The following is a 21,466-nucleotide window of genomic DNA, read 5'->3' as shown; positions in this document are numbered from 1 at the left end:
AGTCGAATTGTATGTTGTCATTACGCTACAAGACCGACAACGGTTTTCAAGATTTTTTTGTTCGTTGTTGTCTATCATTACTCCATAACTCCTAAATTAACTGTGCATGCTGCTGTCAAAATATTATACTCCACCAGTTTAAAACCTGATGAAGTGAATTTTTAAATGTAGAAGAGCGACATTTTTGAAGGTTTTGATAGAGCACATGACTGAAAGCTAGTCATGTGCATTAAAAGCGATCAATTTATTAGGACGAAGGCAGAATGCCTTACTTTTCTCTAAAAATAAGTTTGAGAAAATTATTTGAATCCCATGAATCATTTATTGCTTGCTACTTCTGGACATATCTTGAAGTTTCCTCAAATTACTCGAAATTTTAGTCTGTTGACATTACTCTAAAGGTTTTTTTTTTCAATCTCGGGCTCATGCTTGCATGGTAGTACACCAAATTGCAACTGCAACACACAGAGGCGTGGGTTCATTATAAAGTCGTTTATGGTCATTATTGATAAATGTGGTGTAAACCCAGCACGTCTTATTCCAGATTGTTTGTAGTTGCATCCACGTGAAGTAGAATAAACACAATCGACACAAACTGGGCGGCTTTGGAACTGGCTTTAGAAATTTCATTAAGCGATCTCAGAAGTAAACAAACCTGAACGAAGGAAAGAATAGCTATGTATCCCAGTGGTCAACAGCGCCGTAAAAGTCTTGGAATGCCTTACTAATGTGTTACACTCCAGTCTCCATCAAGGTTTCACTAACATATCTTCCGTCATGGATGTGACGTCGAAAAAACACACCAACAGATGACAAAAATAGAAAAAAACTTAAGGAAAAGTATTGTTCATTTGCATGGCCGGAGTGTCGAGCCAACGTCATTCCGCTCCTTTACGATAGGTCACAAGCGCGTTGGTCACTGAGCCTTGAACGCTTTTGCATGTGGCCTCACAAACACAATTGATAGCTTGCACACCTTCTCCCTTTCACAGTGACCTTTAATAGTGGTGTGAGGGCGTGCGCGCGCGCGCACGTGTGTGTGTGTGTGTGTGTGTGTGTGTGTGTGCGTGCGTGTGTGTGTGTGTGTGTGTGCGTGCGTGTGTGTGTGTGTGTGTGTGTGTGTGTGTGTGTGTGTGTGTGTGTGTGTGTGTGTGTGTGTGTGTGTGTGTGTGTGTGTGTGTGTGTGTGTGTGTGTGTGTGTGTGTGTGTGTGAAGGGTCATTGTCACTACCTCATGACACCATCAATGAGTGATAGTTCGAGCTTTCGATGGAGAGAGAGACACCCCATGGGTGAGGGGAACGCCTTGCTGTGTTCTCGGTTCAAACAATGAGCAGAGCCTCTCTCCTTCCTGAAGCACTACGCAGTATATATATGACGACAGGCGTTGCTTACACTAACACTGCGAAGCGAACACTGCGGCGTTTCACTCCTCAAGCGACAATTCTCTAAATGTGCACATATTTAGACGTGTTCATTTCGCGCTTGTTCACTCCATCTTTGCTCGGCACTCACGATATGTTTGTTGTGAGCACGCGTATGCCGACGACTCCTTCCGCTGCTTCAGTATTTAAATCATAACATAAATGTTAGATATGGTGACGTACATGTGCCGCCAAGCGTCAACATTGGTACATTCATACCAAACAGTGCTATAGCTGCCGAACACTACTAGACACTGAACAAATTTGTATATATATATATATATATATATATATATATATATATATATATATATATATATATATATATATATATATTGTGGGTATTTAGTATACCAATCCTCTTCATCTGTACATTATCATCATTATCATGTGCTGCTCATGCATCCTCATCGTTGTCAGGTAGCTGCATCATCTTGGTTCGTTCATCTCAGCTGTCTGCTGCCTGTGCCCCATGCCTAATAAAGGTCTTCCAAACAGAGACTTCATACGTGGTGAAGGTGCTGGGTAAATGACGCAAAATCGTACGGAACCGTCTTTTTTACGCACCAGAACGACTGGAGACGACCAAGGACTGGTTGTGGGTCGTATTATCTCCCATCGCAGCATATCGTCTACGTTTTTCTCAATGATTTTTCTTTCGGCTAGATAGACGCGGTACGGACGGCGATGCACAATGGATGTTCCGTCGGTCTGAATACGATGTGCTGTAGCAGTTGTCTGGCCCAGGCTGGATGAATAAACGTCAAAAGAGTTTGCATGGATTTGCAACAAATCAAGGAACTGCTGCTTCTGCGAGTCTGTCAAGTATTTTTTGATTGCTGCGCTAAAGGCCGGGGAAGCAGCATGATCTCTAGGATGGCCTTTAGAGGAGTCACGGGTAAGAGGCACGACACTCACAGGCTCCAGATCGGCAACGCAGGTGACAGTAGTGCCCCGCGGCAGTAAAATTTTGTCTGGTGTGGTGTTCGTAGCAGCGAGGACAGCTGATCTATTGTTGAGTGGAGCCACACCTGATGCGAGAGCTATGCCTTTATTAAGGTAATCGGGCGATGGAGTGACCAAAATGTCACCAGAGTCGACGTCGTTGGGCAAAACTGTGACTAATTGATGTTCTTGTGGTGGTAACTCGATGTCTACAGCAGCGATCAGTCGAAGTGGCCTGTAGGTTTCTTCACTGGCCAAGTGGTCTGTCTAAGTAAGATGGACGACACGTTGTGCACAAGAAATAGCCGCGGAAGCAGAGGAAAGAAAGTCCCAGCCTAAAATGAGTTCGTGGGAGCACGGGGATAGCACAGCAAATTCTATATGATGAAGAACGTTGTAGATTAGCACACGGGCAGTACAGAGAGTGGAAGGGCAAATCGTTGTTCCCTGAGCTGTAACCAATGCTGGTCCATCATAAGGCGTCGGGACTTTTCGAAGATCGGTACACAAATCAGCACGAATAATAGATAACCCAGCTCCAGTGTCCACCAAACCATCAACGTCCACTCCCTCAACTGTGACTGCATACATATTGTAAGGGTGCGCTGGAGGAATTGGAGATCTGTGTTGGAATGCAGTTTGTTTTTCAAAAACTGCATCGCTTAGTTTTCCGGACGCCGATCAGAAGCGAGGGAAGCAGGCTGAAGAGGAGAAGAGGAGCGACGGTAGGGCGACGGTGAACAGCGTCGGGTTGATCAATGACTACTGCGCAGTTCGCCGGATACTGGCGGAGATGGAGACCGACGCGGCGGTGACGAATAACGACGGTCCTGGTACAAGGCTCCTGCTGTATAGTCCCGTTCACGTATGTCGTACCCTCGGCGCTCATTTTGCTGGCGCTTGCAGCAAAAGCGTGAAATGTGACCACGATAGCCGCAATAATAGCACGTAGGGTGAGTCGATCAATAAGGAGAATTGTAGCTTGCGTTAGATGCACTGAGAGAGAGAGAGAGAAGTGAGAGGGACAGATGATGGCTCAGGCGGTGGTGACGGAAAGCTTGTGGGAGGTGCGGCAGCAACCGATGCGTACGTTCGTGGTGGTGACGTCGAGCTGACGGTGCCTGATTGTGCGGCGACGGCATGCGAGAACGACGGGAGAGTACGAGCGACAGTGGGCTGCAGGTAGGCCATGTGGGTCATGGACGTGAGCTCCTCCCTGATGACATCCCTCAATGACGTTGAAAAAGACCGAATGGGCCACACTGTAGGTAGTGTAAATCCCATTGATTTCAATTCTTCACGTATAATCACCCTTATTGTGTTTCGTAGGTTTGGATCCACCGTAACACGGGCCGCGTCCCTGTCCGGTTGTAGGCGCATAGACTCTAGTTCTTCGAGACGCTGACAGGTTGTCACAACGTCAGCAACGGTAGCCGGATTCTGGATTGCAAGGGCATTGAATGCGACGGGTGCCATCCCCTTAAGAAGCTGGCGTACCTTGTCTGACTTTGTCATTGGGGTGTCAACCCGGCGGCAAAGTAAAAGGACATCCTCGGTGTAGGATGTATACGACTCCCCGATGTGCTGTTTCCGAGTCGCGACAGCTTTCTTTGCGAGAGCCGAACGAGCAGCCGGTGTGCCAAAGACATGGCGAAGCTGATCTTTGAAGGCTGACTAATCGGGGATGTCGATGGAGTGGTTGAGCAACCACGTCTTCGCGACACCGGTGAGGTAGAATAAGACGTGAGCAAGTTTGTAGTTGTTATCTCAATGGTTAGCAGCGCCGACATGTTCGAAATCGTCCAGCCGTTCCTCCACATTTTCCCCGCGCATACCAGCGAAGGGATGGGACTCACGCTGGAGGCTGTTAGTGACGTGAGAATATAATATATGTGTGTATGTATATATATATATATAAACAATAAACTACCAACCACCTCTCTGAAAACATGGTTTATTTTCATGTTATACCAATTTTTATGATGAAGGGACCAAAATGTTTCTTATGCAGTGTAATAAGTTGAACGCAATGTAATATGCACTAAAGGCTAAAAAAAAACCTTGAAAAAAATGCGAGGACGAAATCTTTTCAGAAGCTCCAACAACTCTTAGTACTTACAGAGGCGACAGTGTACGGCACAAAACAGCCACGATAATCATTATATTGCGAATGAGAAAATAGAGACATTCGCATTCTTATTATTGGCATAGATTTTCGAACATAAATTTCCCGAACATCTCACATGAGGAAAAACCGCGTCATAAAAGCAGAAAACACCGAATTCACTTTGTCAACCTGAACTTGATCTACACTACGTATATATTTATATATATATATATATATATATATATATATATATATATATATATATATATATGGTGGGGTGATATTCAATGGATCCGGTGGAAAATGCAGTATAAAAAGAGGTCGACAAACGTGCGAAAAAACACTAGTTTTACTAACGTTTCGGCAGGTGGGCCTGCCTTCGTCGGAGTGACATATATATATATATATATATATATATTGTAATGATGACAAAGCGGCGATCGTGCTCGGCGCATACCTGGAAGAGAAGGAGGACGAGGAAGAGGGGGCAGAAAAAGAACAGCCGGCCTGCAGCAAAGGCGTTGTCTCTTTGTCTTATTTCTCCTCGTTACAATGGCGCAGTCGCGAACTACTGACCCCGATATCCCTGCGTCCACTACACTTCGAAGTGGACGAGTGCTCTCGAACTCCCCACCGATCACGGACGGCGTCCAAGCCTCCACGGCGGCACCGCATCATGACTGCAGCGAGGCCATTTCTCGAGGCTTCTCTCTGTTCGCCCAAGAGCTCAAGACATCCGGGTTTGGCTGCGCCTCTTTTGGATCGTTCAACGAGAACGAAATTCCATATTTTCATGGATTCAAGGATGACCCTACCAACTGGGTAAGCGTGATAAACTCGGTTGCCCTTAAATACTCGTGGAGCGACACGATTAAGAAGTCGGTCGCTGAAGGACGTTTGCGAGGATCTGCCCAAGCGTGGCATCGTTTCCAAGGCAGTACATACGCTACATGGCAAACATGGAGCGCGGCCCTGATATCCGCGTTTGCGCCGCTTCCGAGCGCTTACGACGACCGTTTCATGACCATGCGGTCACGCCGGCAAGGTGCAACCGAGGACGTCGCGACTTACATCTACGACAAGCTGGACCTTTTACAAGCTTGCGATATACAGTGGACCTCCTCCGCAGCCAGGCAGTACATCATCGACGGGATCCATGACTCGACGCACGCAGCCGTCTTGTCCGCCTACAACCACCCAGTCCACATCTCCACTTTCGTACGCCAGGCAATGGAGTTGCAGGACACGTCTCATCGCCGGGCGGCTGCAGTTGGCCCAAAGGAGTCAGCTTCACCGAGACGCGGATGCTATACGTGTGGCCGCATCGGGCATGGGTATAAAAGCTGCCCACAAAGCCAACCTCAAGCGATGCAATATCAATCACGCCCACTTCCAACCCTCAAGGTCCGCGTCGACGGCATCGGAGAACTGACAGCTCTCGTTGATACCGGAGCTCAACGTACGGCGTTGCTTCGCCGCCACGCCTCCGAACCTCTCCAGCCTTGGACTGAGCCACCACTGCGGGGTCTCGGTGGCGACGTACTACCGGTCGGTGCCCTAAACCTGCAACTCAACACCGAGGCCGGCAGCAAGTTTTTGTCCTCGGTGCCCGTCTTCGACGACTTGCCCACAGACATGGTTTTAGGGGCCGACTACCTGCTCTCCGGGGAAGTGCGCCTCACGGTGGAAGGAAGTACCGTCAACCTCCATCCTGTGGCTCCAAGTGTGCCTCCGGCGCAATCCCAAGGTGAGCTGACGACGCCACTTACACTTCCCGCAATACTCGAGAGGCACGCATCGCTCTTCGCTGATACTACTACTCAGCTTCCCGGAACTAGCGTGCTAGTGCACCATATTACTACCGACAATCATCCGCCGGTGTCCATACCGTTACGTAGATATGCCGAACGAGAGCGGATATTAATTGACCAGCAGGTGCAAGAAATGCTTGCCGCAAGCATAATCAGGCCATCTTCTAGCCCGTGGGCAGCACCTGTTGTCCTAGTCCGTAAAAAGGACGGCAATCTCCGATTCTGTGTTGACTACCGAGAGCTGAACAAGCACACCATACCAGACTCGTACCCGCTGCCACGCATTGACGACGCTATTGACGCCGTACGAAAAGCGAGGTTCTTTTCGTCGCTAGATTTAAAAGCAGGGTATTGGCAGATCAACGTGGCTGAAGAAGATAAGTTTAAGACGGCCTTCCGAACACCATCTGGCTTGTACGAGTTTAATCGGATGCCGTTCGGTCTGCGAACTGCTCCAAGCACCTTTCAGCGTGCCATGAACACAGTGTTAGGCACACTGATAGACCGTGCCTGCGTCGTGTACCTCGATGACGTTCTAGTCATCGGGGAAACAGAAAAACAACATCTACAAAATCTCGACACGGTTCTGCAGAGGCTACACAACACCGGCTTTCGACTTAACCGCGAGAAGTGCCAGTTTGGGTTGACGACAATATCTTATCTTGGTTATCAGATATCTCATAATGGCGTACGACCCTTGCCTGAACGCATAGACGCCGTTGCCAAATACCCTGCACCAACATCTATAAAACAGCTCCAGCTATTCCTAGGAATGGCGTCATACTTGCGCAAGTTTGTACCGAGCTTTGCGTCAACTGCTGCTCCACTCACGGACTTACTGAAGAAAAACGCCCAATTTCAGTGGGGTCCTTTGCAGGATAACGCCTTCCAAACCCTCAAACACCAGCTTACACATAGCCCGGTGCTCTGCCACTTTAATGAAGATTGGATGACAGAAGTCCATACTGATGCGAGTCAGATTGGCCTGGGGGCGGTTTTACTTCAACGTGACTCGAGTGGGCGTGGGCACGTCATCTGCTACGCCAGTCGTAAACTATCGGACGCAGAACGGCATTATCATTCGAATGAACTGGAGTGTTTGGCTGTAGTATGGAGTGTGGATGAAAAGTTCCGCCACTACTTGTTTGGCCGACACTTCACGGTAGTAACAGACAACTCCGCGATTGCGTGGATGTTCCAGAAGCAGCACCTCAAGCACAAGTTTGCCCGATGGATTGTTCGGCTCCAAGACTATACGTACGACATCCGTCACCGTGCTGGAGCACAAAATCAGCTTGCGGACGCTTTATCGCGAAATCCGATCGAGGAATTCTCCACACGAAATCGAGAAACCTGGATCCTGTTTTCGCAACAGGACGTGACCAAGGCTCAGCAAGCCGATGGAAGACTCGCATCCGTTATAGACTCCATTGGCGATGCGGGACGCAATGCCAAGTTTGTCTTACGTAATGGAACGCTGTATCGGCGTCACTGGGCCGATAAAAGCACCGAGTGTCATCTCCTGGTCATTCCTGACACCTTAAGATCGAGCGTACTACGCGCCATCCATGACACTCCCGAGGGAGGCCATGTTGGCTACAGAGCCACCTTACGCAAGGCACAAGAACGTTTTTGGTGGCCGAAAATGGATAAAAGCGTGCGTTCATACGTTGCCAGTTGCGAGATTTGTCAGCAACACAAACGACGTCCTGGAGCTCGACATGGACTTCTTACGCCGATCAAGCCTCCAGAGACAATTTTCCACACGTTGGGCATAGATCACATCGGGCCTCTTCCAATGACGACAGCGGGCAATCGTTACATTATACTCGCTGTGGACTACTTGTCCAAGTTCGTAGAGGTCGCGGCCGTGCCTTCGCTTGCTGCTAGCCATGTCATCCGATTCCTGAAAGATCGCTTCGAATGGCGACACGGTCTTCCTAACAAGTTGATCTCAGACCGGTCGACCACCTTTCGCAGTCGCGAGCTCCGCACTTACCTACAACAAGCTGGAGTGGACCATCACTTCGCGTCGGCATACCATCCACAGGCGAACGGACTGACCGAAAGGTCGAACCAGACTATCCAGGCTAGACTCGCACCGTACTGTAAGAATCACAAACGAGGTGAGGCCGACTGGGATGATCATCTCCAAGCAGCTGCGTACGCAGTGAACACGGCGGCACACAGCTCCACAGGAATTTGCCCCTACGAGATTGTCTATGGTCAGCTCCCGCAACTGAATGCTACGTTCGGTTTGGACACTCCCGTTAAAGTAGGGCGTTCCGCTGCACGCCAGACACTTTGTCGCGATATCCGTGTGGAGGCGCGTAGGAGGATTGTGCATGCTCAACAGGCACAAAAGCGATACTACGACCGACGCCACCGTCCCGCGCCGAAATACAGTGTAGGTGATGAGGTGTGGCTACAGCGAGGTGCGCCATCGTCTTCAAACAAACTGCACCCAAAGTACGACGGCCCTTACATTATTTCTGAGCGCTTGGGAGATAACACTTGGCGAGTACGATCCACAGCTTCTGATACGCGCAGAGACAAGAGAAAACGGAATAACTTTACGGTGCATGTGTCGCGGATGAAGAACTGCATACGGCGGCAAACGTGACATTGGTTTGTGTTTTTCTTACAGGAGTAGACCAGCTGCAGCGTGGCCGAGTGTAATGATGACAAAGCGGCGATCGTGCTCGGCGCATACCTGGAAGAGAAGGAGGACGAGGAAGAGGGGGCAGAAAAAGAACAGCCGGCCTGCAGCAAAGGCGTTGTCTCTTTGTCTTATTTCTCCTCGTTACAATATATATATATATATATATATATATATATATATATATATATATATATATATATATATATATATATATATATATATCAAACGAAAAACGATGCTTTTTGCCAACGTTACGGCCGGGGACTGGCCTTCGTCCTGGCATACATGCATATATGCATGGTTGCCCTGACGAAGGCCGGTCCCCGGCCGTAAACCATCGTCTTTTGTTTGCTCGTCCGCTTCATCTAAAGACGTATAACTCAACCGCCTCTTGGAAGACTTTTAAGAAATTTATATTTAAGGGAAAGGAGTGTATACTCAAGGGCTCGTTTTTCCGTGTTTTGACAATATAATTATGAGATCTAACAGACAACTGCCAAAGAAAGTAAAAAGAAAGTTACTAGTCCGAATTGAAATATATATGTGAAGAAAGAAAAGTGGGTGGAAAGATAACTTGCCGTGAGCAGGAACCAACATGCGACCTTCAAATAACGCTTTCGATGCTCTACCACTCAGCTACCACGGTGGCTATCCTACCAGCCACTTTATTGGGTTTATATGTGAATTTAATTGTCGACGTGTCAGTCAGCGCCACCTGTAGCCATGGCGACGAGGTTAAAAGGGGCGCTACATGTGACGCCGGCTATTTAGAGAAGGTTTCACCCCTATTTACCTGGTTGTAGCACGCAGATAATGGTATAAAAGAATGAGTCATACACTAAAATAACCAAAACTAGTAGCATGCAGCCTTCAAAGTAGGCGTTATTGTTTCATCTTTCTTCACACAATCTGCGTAAGACTACTCCCTTCTAACATACTTCGTCGCTTTTTATATTTTTTTCCGCACTTTCTTTTGTTGTCGCTAAAGTGCTGGCGAACAAGACTACGTACATAAGCCCAGGCAATCGGGCACGAAAAACAAATCTTGGAACACTGTACAGCTGTGTCGGCGTCTTCCTCGTGCGTTCGTGGGCCACCGTCTTGAAACAGCTCCTCTGCAATTCGTTTTCTTGAAAGAGATGGCCGCCCAGGTTCATCGTTAATCTTGGATTAGTAGAGTTTTCCTTCACTCTCTTACAAAGCCTCGGTCGCAGCTTGGGTTTAAGCATAGTATTCCTTGAACTCAATGCGCCTTTCTATTGTTTTTTATACTTATTTTTATTTTTAGTACTTTTGTTAACGTTTTCGTTGGCCATCCGCCAATACTTCACAATTGAATGCATGATTTTTTGCTAAGTTAATAAATCTCAAACTTTACCTTCACGCTCAAGCATTTTTTATTAACCATAATAAAAATATGCTTGTTTAGTATTGTAAACAATGAAAAAATGTATGGGAAACATCTAGGAAAGAACAATGAAATGTAACTTTAATGTTACTGTCATACTACTGTAAGAATATACACTTATAGCGTACACTCTAACATTGTTATAAAACCAGAACAAGAAAAGTCATACTTGGTTGAGTGGGGAGGCAACAAGAAAATAGAAAAGACGCTGATTGGAGCAGCACCCAGCACTCAACGAGGCTTCGAATGAAAACCAACTAAAATCGGGCTGCGCGCAGGTCTCTACGCTGCCTTCAGGCATTTTCCTTGCAGAGATCGGATCATCAGAAGAAGCCTAGTTTTTTAGTGCCAGCGAGTCATCTTATTTGCTGTCTATATTTGACCTCAAATGTGTGTTTTCGCTGATGCCAAGTCAACAGGGTTGCTTCGCGTATCGCTGCTAGAGTTAACCCACCGTCAAAAACAGTGCAAGCGAAAGCCGTTGTGTGTGAGCTAGAAAAAGTACGGCGAACGAGATTATTGTTCACAGTAGTGAATAAATAAGTAACTATGCAGGCGTCTAGGGACGCCCGGAAAAAATATAGCACTTCGGCCCTCAGGACAACACCGCCCTTTCTGACACTGCTGCGTTATGAGGGTCAAATAAATAATATTCCATGAAAAAAGTGAAAGATGTTACGTTGTCAACGAGAAAGATTGAAATGTAGTGTTGTAGAGGTGCCAATATCACTACGCGACGATGTGCATGAAAACAACACCCATTTTTTCGAGATTCTCAGTCTATACCTAGATGAGCGCATCGATGCACTTGTGAATGCATCGATGCGTTATCTAATATACACTACACAGCTGATCTCATGCATGCAAGACACGCGATCTCCTTTTACTAAAGGAAACAGGCGATGATCTTGCAAATAAACTACAGCTTTAAGCACCCTGAAAGAGCATACTCACGATGCCATCGGGATTGTTAATAATTTGAGCCTAAATATATTTGTCTGCTTGTTCGTCCCCGTAACTGCTCTGATACATATATGGAGTGACAACAATGCACGAACAGAAGTTTTTTTGCACTTGCACAGCCAGAACGCCCAACCAATTCTGTGCCGTTCATATGTGCTCATAATAACACGTCAGTGCCACGCGCATCTGATATGGGACGTATATTGAGAATGTTAGGGATGTTTGTAATATTTCACTATTACAAGGTCACAATCAAGTCCTCTCTAAACTACTGGTTTTTTTTTGCAGGCACTGAAAGCATTTTTGCAACGTGGTGGTAATTACCTTGGTCCAAAGTAAAGACGACTATGACCGATGAACTCGTTCTTTCCTCCAGATGTTGAGTGCGTGATGCGATGAAAGTTTTTTGTGAGAAGTGGTCATCAACAGCCTAAATTCATGTAGAGTTGTTCAGCTGATATACCTATAAGAATGTATGCGAGAAAGGTTACACAATGACACCCAAAACTTTAAAATGTTTACACAAACGTTCAATCATTGGACCCGATTGACAAAGTGAACTTTCAGGCCAGTCATGCAGGCCAGTTAGAATCTGAAGGGCATAAACTTTACAGATATATGAATACTAGTGTTAATAATGCTATTAGTGATAAAATTCCTTTTGTTGGATGCTTCATTATTTTCACGTTTGCAACAAAAAAGCTTGGATATTGCAAAGTGTGTGAAGGTGGGTATAGGAAGATGCAACCAACGCATGAAAAGTGTTGAGTGAATGACTGCTTTTTTGACCTCTGTCGATGAACCACAGACGGCTTGCTTTAATTGTTGTTACAAGCCATGCTGTATCGATATACGCCGGTATTGGGAGAACAAAAAAAAACAATGTAAAACTAGCAACGCCGTTCTTCATCTCCATAGCGCTAAAATAAATATGGTCTTGTTGTCAACTCGTTCAAATTCTAAGTGATGAACTGAAATTCAGGGGCCGTATTCACAAAGCTCTCTTACGAAGAAGTTTTCGCGCAGGCAAAATTTTGATGTGTAAGTCATTCGGTAAAGCAAAAAAAAAAGTCGTAAGCGTTCGTCATTATCACATGGGCCACTGTGATAAAGCGTGCTGCAACTGGATACGAGCATGTCAGTGATGGTAAAGCTGTTGCTATATTTCTGACGGCACGAAAAAAATGCTCGTAAGTGGACTCGCGAAGCAACGTTTTCTGCGAGAATAGCGTGGCTATGAGAAAATCCGTATAGTGGTCCGGACCACTATGAGGAACTATTTGGCTGCTTAGAAATGCACCCGCAGTGGGGTATATGTGACGTCGTAACCACGAGGTTGCACATATTCACGTACTTAAGCCAAATGATGGTTCTATGGCACCTGCAGACGACTAAGCCGAAAAATGGCTCCTTTTTTTCGCGGGATCACTGTATATATGAATATATACATATATATATATATATATATATATATATATATATATATATATATATATATATATATATATATATATATATATATATATATATATATATATATATATATAAGGGAAAGAAGTGTATACCTAAGGGCTCGTTTTTCCGTGTTTTAACACAATAATAATGAGATCTAACAGACAGTAATGCCAAGGAATGTACAGGGGAAGTTATTAGAAGCAATGAAATGTAAATAAGAAAGAAAAGTGGATGAAACAATAACCAGCTGTGAGCAGGAATCGAACCTACGACCTTCGAATAACGCATCGAACGCGTTATTCGAAGGTATATATATATATATATATATATATATATATATATATATATATATATATATATATATATATTTGTGTGTATGTTTAAACATTATCCCCTCTGTTCAACGTCTGACGATCAAGATTCATAAGACTACATCCCTCAGTGACTCACTAAACTGTTCCAAGCACCTCTAAAGGCAGGCCCACTAGAGCATATCATGAGCGGCCTGGTTAAGCAGCGCATCTTGCCACAGTGACCATGGTTGCCTTGGTCTGCATCACAGCTAGTCAGAATTCGCAAAATAAGACGATTCAAAGGATATCTTTTTTTTTTTTTGAGAACAAAAAAAGTATTAACCGAATTGGCAGTAGACGCGAGCGCGTGCATCGCATGATTTAGTTTGGAAGCAGCCCATTCCGCTGGCTTGATTGAATCAGGCAGTACCACTACTTCGAGTCGCACTGTATAACAAAGTGCTGAGTACGGTGCGTACGAGTGAGATCAGCACCGGGGACGTGCGACGCCGACGGCGCCCGTGTCTCGTTCATTGTTAGATGTCGGCACGTTCCTTAGGAATCTTGAACACCTGGGCCTGCCCTATTTAGGGCCATTGCGCCCTTTGTCAGTGCGCCCGTTGTATTTGAAGAAAGGAAAAGAGAGGCAGAAGTAGTGCGTGCTACTTAACAAAAGATGCGGGAGAATAAGAAAAGGAAAGGAAAGAAGTCGTTGAGGCTGCGAGAAAAGGCGGGAAGCTGTTAGGCTCGCGTTGCGCATGCGTACGCGTCTACGGAGGATCTCTTTGTGTGCTCGTATATGCAAGTGAAATGGGCGCCTTTGTGCTGAGCCCTTTGAGCCAGAAAGTTTCTCAATTTTCTTTTTTCTTGGAAGTACTTTTTACATCACCACGATTTTCATGCTGTGCTCGTAGAATGAAACGCATGGAGAGAGGGGAATAAAAACTGTAGAGTTCCCAATCATCCGCTTTATTGCGTTCTTCAACTCTGTAAGCAAGAAACTGAATTCGAGAGGCACACGGGAAACCTGACAGCTGAGCGTGTGCAGAAAAGAACGCCACTCAAAGCCTCGACTATTGTTGCAAGATGCTTCAGGCGGCGTTTTCTTATGTGATTCTTCTTTGCGATACTTTCCGGGTACTGATATAATTACATCATGTTTATCATACTGCTAAACATCATTCCTTCATTATTCAAGCATTGTGGTGGGTTGCCATGCAGACAGGTACGCAAGTATGTAAGTTCATGTCTCTATTTGCGCCTCTTGAAAAAGGAAGCATATGACGCATGACAGATTTACATGTTATGCTGAAGATTCGCAATTTATCACAACGTTTTAACTATGCAAATGGCTATAACTTATACTGGCGCGGCGACACAGTTTTCAGTCGCCTCTCTCGCTTGGACTTGAAATAATCAGCGAATTCACTCAAACAACAAAATCTCATTGGCTGCTGCACAGAGTATTTCTGGGACGGAGGTCCAACCCTCCATGCGTGTATGCATGCTTGTGGTTGCCTGTCCACGTATTTATACGCCCATATTAAGGAAAACGTTTCAGAGGCGTCGCGCAGGGGTTGAAATTCTTTAAGCCTTCTGTGTGCGTGACTACGCCAGTAATGTCAGGGGTGATTTCTCCATCATTGTTGGAAAGCCAGTTATTCGCAACATCAGTTTATTTCTTTGTATATGTTAACACTAACCAAACAAAGTACATAGTTTACCAATACACACTCGTGAATTCTCGACAGACAGCGACCATCACTTGATTGTGTCGCATGGTCCATGTTGATACAAGGTGTGCGATTAGTGCGCGTCTTCAGCCACGTTTTTTCTAATAATCATGGCTTGGCCTTTCTGCTTTGTGGCATCTCGCCTTCCGACATCGCACCAATTCAATAATTGTTATATGTGCGGTTAAACGTGCCGAAATTACTATATAATTACGAGAAACATCGTTGTGGAGGGCTTCGAAAACTTCGACATCCTGGGGTCACACCAATCTAATCATTGAATAAATGACAAGACGTGAAAACATGTAACTGTGCAAAGAATACATAAATTTGAATGAATTCAGTGAATTGGTAGGGGTAGCATTATTATGTATGATATATTCTGGCGATCAAAGAATGTAATATCTGCCGATCGAAAATAGAAGTGTGTGAGCATTTGAGGGGGTGGGGAGGAAGGCGCAAGATGGGGAATAGCCGAGAAGTTTCACAGTGAAAGACACCTATAGTATGAATCAGAAACAGGTCTTGTGTCACGGGCATGCTTGCTAATAAAGGCTATCCGGATAGCAAATTTTTGCAATATTAAGTCATCTACGATTCTCTTCACGTTTGAATTACGCTGTTGAGAATTTGGTAGATTCTTCTAACAACGCAGTCATCAATATTTTTCATTGGCACCAACAAATCAGCCTCAACGTCATTTAGGAATCACTAGGCGTATAAAGAAACTCTAAGCGAAAGAATACTGTACCACACAAAAATTGCAAAAAACGAAGTAAATTTGCAAATTGTTTTTTATCTTTGCAGAAACTGTTCAATCGCAGCTGGATTTGAATTTCTTGCAAAAAAATTGGCCCGAATATGCATGTTACACTGCAAATGTCGTCGAAAGACAACATTTTTGCGTCTGGAGAGTGAACAAAACGTTTATTTGATGTTGATTGATTGATTTGTGGGGTTTAACGTCCCAAAACCACCATTTGATTATGAGAGACGCCGTAGCGGAGGGCTCCGGAAGTTTTGACCACCTGGGGTTCTTTAACGTGCACCCAAATCTGAGTACACGGGCCTACAACATTTCCGCCTCCATCGGAAATGCAGCCGCCGCAGCCGGGAATCGAACACGCGACCTGCGGGTATTTGATGTTCTGCGCAATAAAATTGGGGAATGGTATTCTGAAGGTGCTGCGTTAGAGTGGCTCGAGCGTGTAGTAGAGGCAAACTAGCTCATCAATGCACGTTAGGCATGAGCGCCATCTGGCAGTTATCTTTGAAAACAAAGGCGTGCGCGCCTGCGGAGAAAGATGCGCGCCAGTCTCGGAGGTGATAAGGTGTAGAACGCAGAGCGACGGGCACGCGCCCCCACCATGTCGTGGTAGCGAAACTTTGATTGATATTTGGGGTTTAACGTCCCAAAACCACTATATGATTATGAGAGACGCCGTAGTGGAGGGCTCCGGAAATTTAGACCACCTGGGGTTCTTTAACGTGCACCCAAATCTGAGCACACCGGCCTAAAACATTGCCGCCTCCATCAGAAATGGGTAGCAAAACTTTGAAAGCACCTTTTTGAGCATCGCGTTGCACTGTCAGCGTAGCGCGATAAACGCTACAGTCCTTAGAGATCCTTGTGTGTACCTCTTCTAGTATAAAGGTAGACATACAAAACATAGACGTGTTGCTATGGCGCTTTAGATATGTGCAAAAATTGCTTTTTAATTGACAATCGCACAACTATGAACGCTAAGTCTTGAGCAATATTGGTGGGCGCTGCGGGTGCGGTTGGCTGTTTGATGCCGTTCGAGGTATCTTTAAGGGCAGACAAACAGACAAATGTACAGACAGACAGACAGACAGACAGACAGACAGACAGACAGACAGACAGACAGACAGACAGACAGACAGACAGACAGACCAAAATTTTTTCATCGAAGGTGCCCAAGAAAGACTCAAAAGCGTGCTTAGCTTGTTCTCATGTGCATTGATCATGCACCCACATCTTGAAATTGATACATTACGTATGCTGCTCTGGTAACTGCATGCTACTCGGGTGAATGACACGGACAAAAACATTTCGAGTGCACAGCTATATAAGGACACATTTTACCTTACTTATTATTAGTTTGCGGATAATTTTCACTCCCACTTTGAAAAATCCACTATCAGTAAAAGGGATTGAACAAAATTTTTAATATTTTATGTGTGAACAAATAAGACCTGTACTTTTTGTCTTCTTCGCGCAGGCACACTCAGACGTGAAATTTTGTTCAAAACAACGATACGTGATAGGGGGCTCAGAAGTTAACAGAAACCTGCTTGTTGACAGCTTCTCGCCAAAAAGACGCTGATTGTCATTGCGAGCATTCTTCGCTGGTGTAAGTTCCAAAGCACTCCGGGCCACTCTGTCAGCTGCCTCATTGTCTGCTATATACCCACATGTGATGAAAAATATTGAAACTTTATTATTAGACCATTTAAATGCAGGTATTTAGATATTTCCCGTGATCTTTGAGTGCACAAATCAAAAACCAATTCATGTTTTAGCCGCTGCAAGGTCTTCTTTCTGTTCGAAACCCACACGACTTCTTGCTCCCTACAAAACTTGTTTCTTCAGGGCTGTCTTACTGTTAACAAGCATTTCGAGTCATTAGGCTTGACGCCTCACCAGCCATGTAAGACAAAAGGGCTTTCAAAGGAAGAGGCCTGCTTGTTTTATAGCATCCGAACGAGATCAGTGCGTACACCTGCATAGCTCCTCAAGATCAGAATTTCCGCGATGCCATTGTGCCCGAATCACGTGAAAAGAGATGATATAAAACAGTATTTGCTAAAGTTTTGTGACATTAAAAAAATGGCAAAATGTAATCGAGAAACTTCAAAATTTAGGCTACCCTGTGCGACAGCGTGACTGATATTGTATTTCCGCGTGGTCACTGGATCTTCAGGAAGCAGTTGTTGCAAATTCTCTTCGTGTTTTTGAATGCTACAGATCTCGCATGTGATTGGTGATGAGTCCAATCATGTCGGGGTATGGTGCAGTGAGATACGGGTACCGGCACAATACTGCCTGTAGAAAAGCCCAGTGGCCACTGGTTTATGTGGGTTTTCGTCGCGCTACGCGCGGCAGTTTACAAGCCTGCTTGTGCCTTTTTAAACAAAAGAAGAAGCAATTGAACATTAGTTACAATTAGCAAAAAAGAAACTCGGTGGGCCAATTGCATGCAAAATACGGAAAGCTAGATCCACCGGCTACTTAGAATACCCTAATCTTAATCCTAATATCAAACCTGTGATTAGCTAAACTCAATTCACTTGTATGAACGTCGTCATAATCGCGCACTTAAGGAGATATGAAAGGCAATTTTTTTCTCCTCTAGCTTGCCCCCTCCCCGCATTCCTCAAAAGTGCTGAGCCGTGTCCCCCCAAAGGGTGGCAGAAAATGGCGCCCTTTTTATGTCTTCGTGTTAAACCAACCCCTATTTCTCTCTCTTTCCTGAAGTATATATTATATATATATATATTCCTATTTGTTAAAATTATTTGGCCTTATTTGTTAATGTGACGACACTTTAGCAAACAGTGTTTTATATCACCACTTTCCTCGCGATTCGGACACAATGGCGTCGCGGAAATTCCTATCTTATGAAGCTATGCAGGTGTACGTGCAGATCTCGTTCGGATGCGATGAAGCAAGCAGCCATCTTCGTTTGAGAGCTTTTTTGTCACACATGGCTGGTGAGGCATCAACCATAACGACTCGAAATGCTTGTTGACAGCGTGGCAATACAGACAGCCCTGAAGAAACTGAAGTTTTGTACGGAGCAAGAAGTCGTGCGGGTTTTGGACAGAAAGCCCACCTTGCAGCGGCTAAAACATGAATTGGTGTTTGGTCGGTGCACTCAAAGGTTAGGAGAAATCTCTAAACACCTGCATAAAATTGGTCTAATTATAAAGTTCCAAGAGATTTCATCACATGTGGGTATAGAACAGGCAATGAGGCAGCTGACAGAGTGGTCCGGAGTGCTTTGGAGCTTACACCAGCGAAGAAGGCTCCCAAAGACGATCAGCGTTTTTTTACGAGAAGCTGTCATCAAGAAGTTTTCAGTTAACTTCTGAGCCCGCTATCACGTATCGTTGTTTTAAACAAAAACTCATTTCGAATGTGTGTGCCTGCGAGAAAAGGACAAAAAGTACAGGTCTTATTTGTCCTAAAGTCAATATATATATATATATATATATATATATATATATATATATATATATATATATATATATATATATATATATATATATATATATATATATATATATATATATATAATGGTACACCTCCGAGGGGTGTTTATTCAGAGGCGCCGTAAAAGTCGAAGCGAAGGTACAGAATGAACACGCACCGGAGACCTCTTGCCAAAAGCCGACCATGCTCCTCTTCTGCTATTACCCTGTTTTCCGCAACGCAGATGTACATGCCTTAAATACGTATGTGGTCCAAAGTAACGCAAAATGTTATGCCAATGTTTGAATGAAAGCGCGCAGATGTCAGTCAGCAACGTTGCCTAAAAGCACCTAACGTCCTCGTTTTTATCACATCATAACGTTGCTTGTAACATGCAGTATGATATGGCAATGTCCAGGATCACATTTTTAACATCATGGCAATGTTGTCGCAACATAGCAGCAAGGTGAAGTCAACATACCAGCAACGTGATGTAAACATACCAGTAACGTGATGGCAGAACCAGTAACGTGACGCTGTGCGTCTGTCAACGTTGAACATTGCTGTGTGACGTGTCGAGTTTCATGCGACGTGCGCTGAGAATATATATACTTCTGTGTGTGCGTTATTAATAAAAGGCATGTTGACTTTTTACGAGAACCACCCCGAAGCTTCTGGCTAGGAAGAAGCTGTGATATGGTGTGAAAAATTGCATTTTTATTGTCTATGCACAAAAACATTTTCCTAACAGCTTTTTATCAACGCATTAGTGCATGCATAAGCAAGTAGTGTTAGAACAGCCAAGCTATAAAAATGTCAAAACACATTTGTGCATGTCCGTAAGACCAAAAACACAATTTTTTAATCCTAAAGCATCCAACACCTGTGATATAAATACTGCATTTTTAGAGCATTTTAAAGTGCGGTTTTGCTCTGTGTAATCAATGACTACAATAAGTGAATATGTGTTGAGGGTGCAGTATTTTTATGTGCAGAATTGCAGCAGCAATGAGGACATGCAGTCACCCAGCTTAGGCAGGAAAGAACAAGCCGAAGTGTCTGAATGCTATATGAATGAAAAAAGAAGACATTTATTTACAAAGATTACTTACTTCTTATCACTTTGTCGTTTTCACAGAGAAAGACATGAATGAGAGTGTTACAAAACACATTTTAAGCAACCAGTAATAAATATGAACAAGGCACAATGCAAGTTTCTTTCATACTATGTCAACTGCTGGGTAGTAAAAAAACAAATACAAGTGCAAAATGAAAGCACAACTTGTTTATGCAAGCTTATTAACAGTTTGACGAAAAGAGCTTTTATCTATAGCATTTACAAAATCAGTGGGAAAGTGAATAGGCAAGGAAGAAAACACTGGTGAAACTGCTATGTGTTAAATACATAGGAGGACACGAATACCATAGACAGGCACCGCCTTGTCGGTAATTTCCAAACAGTGATGCATGCATTGTATACAATGATGGTTGCCACTGCTGTTTACTGTCCATGTCATGATTTCATGAACAGAGGCACTATAGCAGCATTCAAAAAGTGGCACATCCCACTCAGGTACAGCTTGTTTTGACAGAGCTTAAAAGGTTCAAAACAAGAACTTGTTTTTACCAAAACAGAAAAACCTGCCAATATCTGTGTAGCAAAACATGTTGCACATCAAAAGAAGCTTATCAGTTTGAAAGCAACTAAACTTCATGATTACTGCTTGACACGCACTTAGTGAAAAACAGCTGATTAAATGTGGCGGATTTATACGTAAAAAATACGCCTTTGAAATGTAAAGTAGCCGACACCCGGTCAGAAAAAGTGAAACGCGATCAGTGAAGCAACTGCTCAATGTAATTCGCGCAAAACAGTGACCTCCCAGACACAACCAAGCAAGAAATGTTGATCGCAAAACAAATACACAAGGCATGCAACTATTTTCTGTTCAGTTCATTACCAAGTTGTTGTCCTTGTGTCCATTGGATGAATAAACTGCCTTGACACAATTATTCTTGTTCATTCAGTCCAGATTTTATTATTTTTGTATCTAGAGGTGAGCTCAAATTATCTTTAGATTGTTATGCACTGCTCTGCATAACTGCCTAGTATTTTTCATTGATGCATTTCTTGTGTTGTGTGTGCCACTAATTTTAGCATTTCAACTTTTTTGGATTTGCAGTGAATGCAGTTTACAAAATTACACTTTGTAGCGAGTGGTTATGCGCATCTTTGGAAAAGTGGCAAAGTGCTCTCACTTGTTTGAGGAATTCGTTAGGAAGGAAGTTGATTTTTCGAAGGCATTGAGAACGAGTATTACGGCAGAGTACCCTATTCCTCACAAAAATATAACACCATAAATGTGAGTCAACTAAGGATACACATACAATCATACTTGTGGGCACAGAAACAGGAGCAGGCACATGAAACGCAATCTTTTAGAGTAGAA

The sequence above is a fragment of the Rhipicephalus microplus genome, chromosome X (assembly GCF_043290135.1).
Source record: "Rhipicephalus microplus isolate Deutch F79 chromosome X, USDA_Rmic, whole genome shotgun sequence".
NCBI classification, from domain to species: domain Eukaryota; kingdom Metazoa; phylum Arthropoda; class Arachnida; order Ixodida; family Ixodidae; genus Rhipicephalus; species Rhipicephalus microplus.
The sequence above is the reverse complement of the archived record's forward strand: the minus strand, read 5'-3'. Positions refer to the sequence as shown.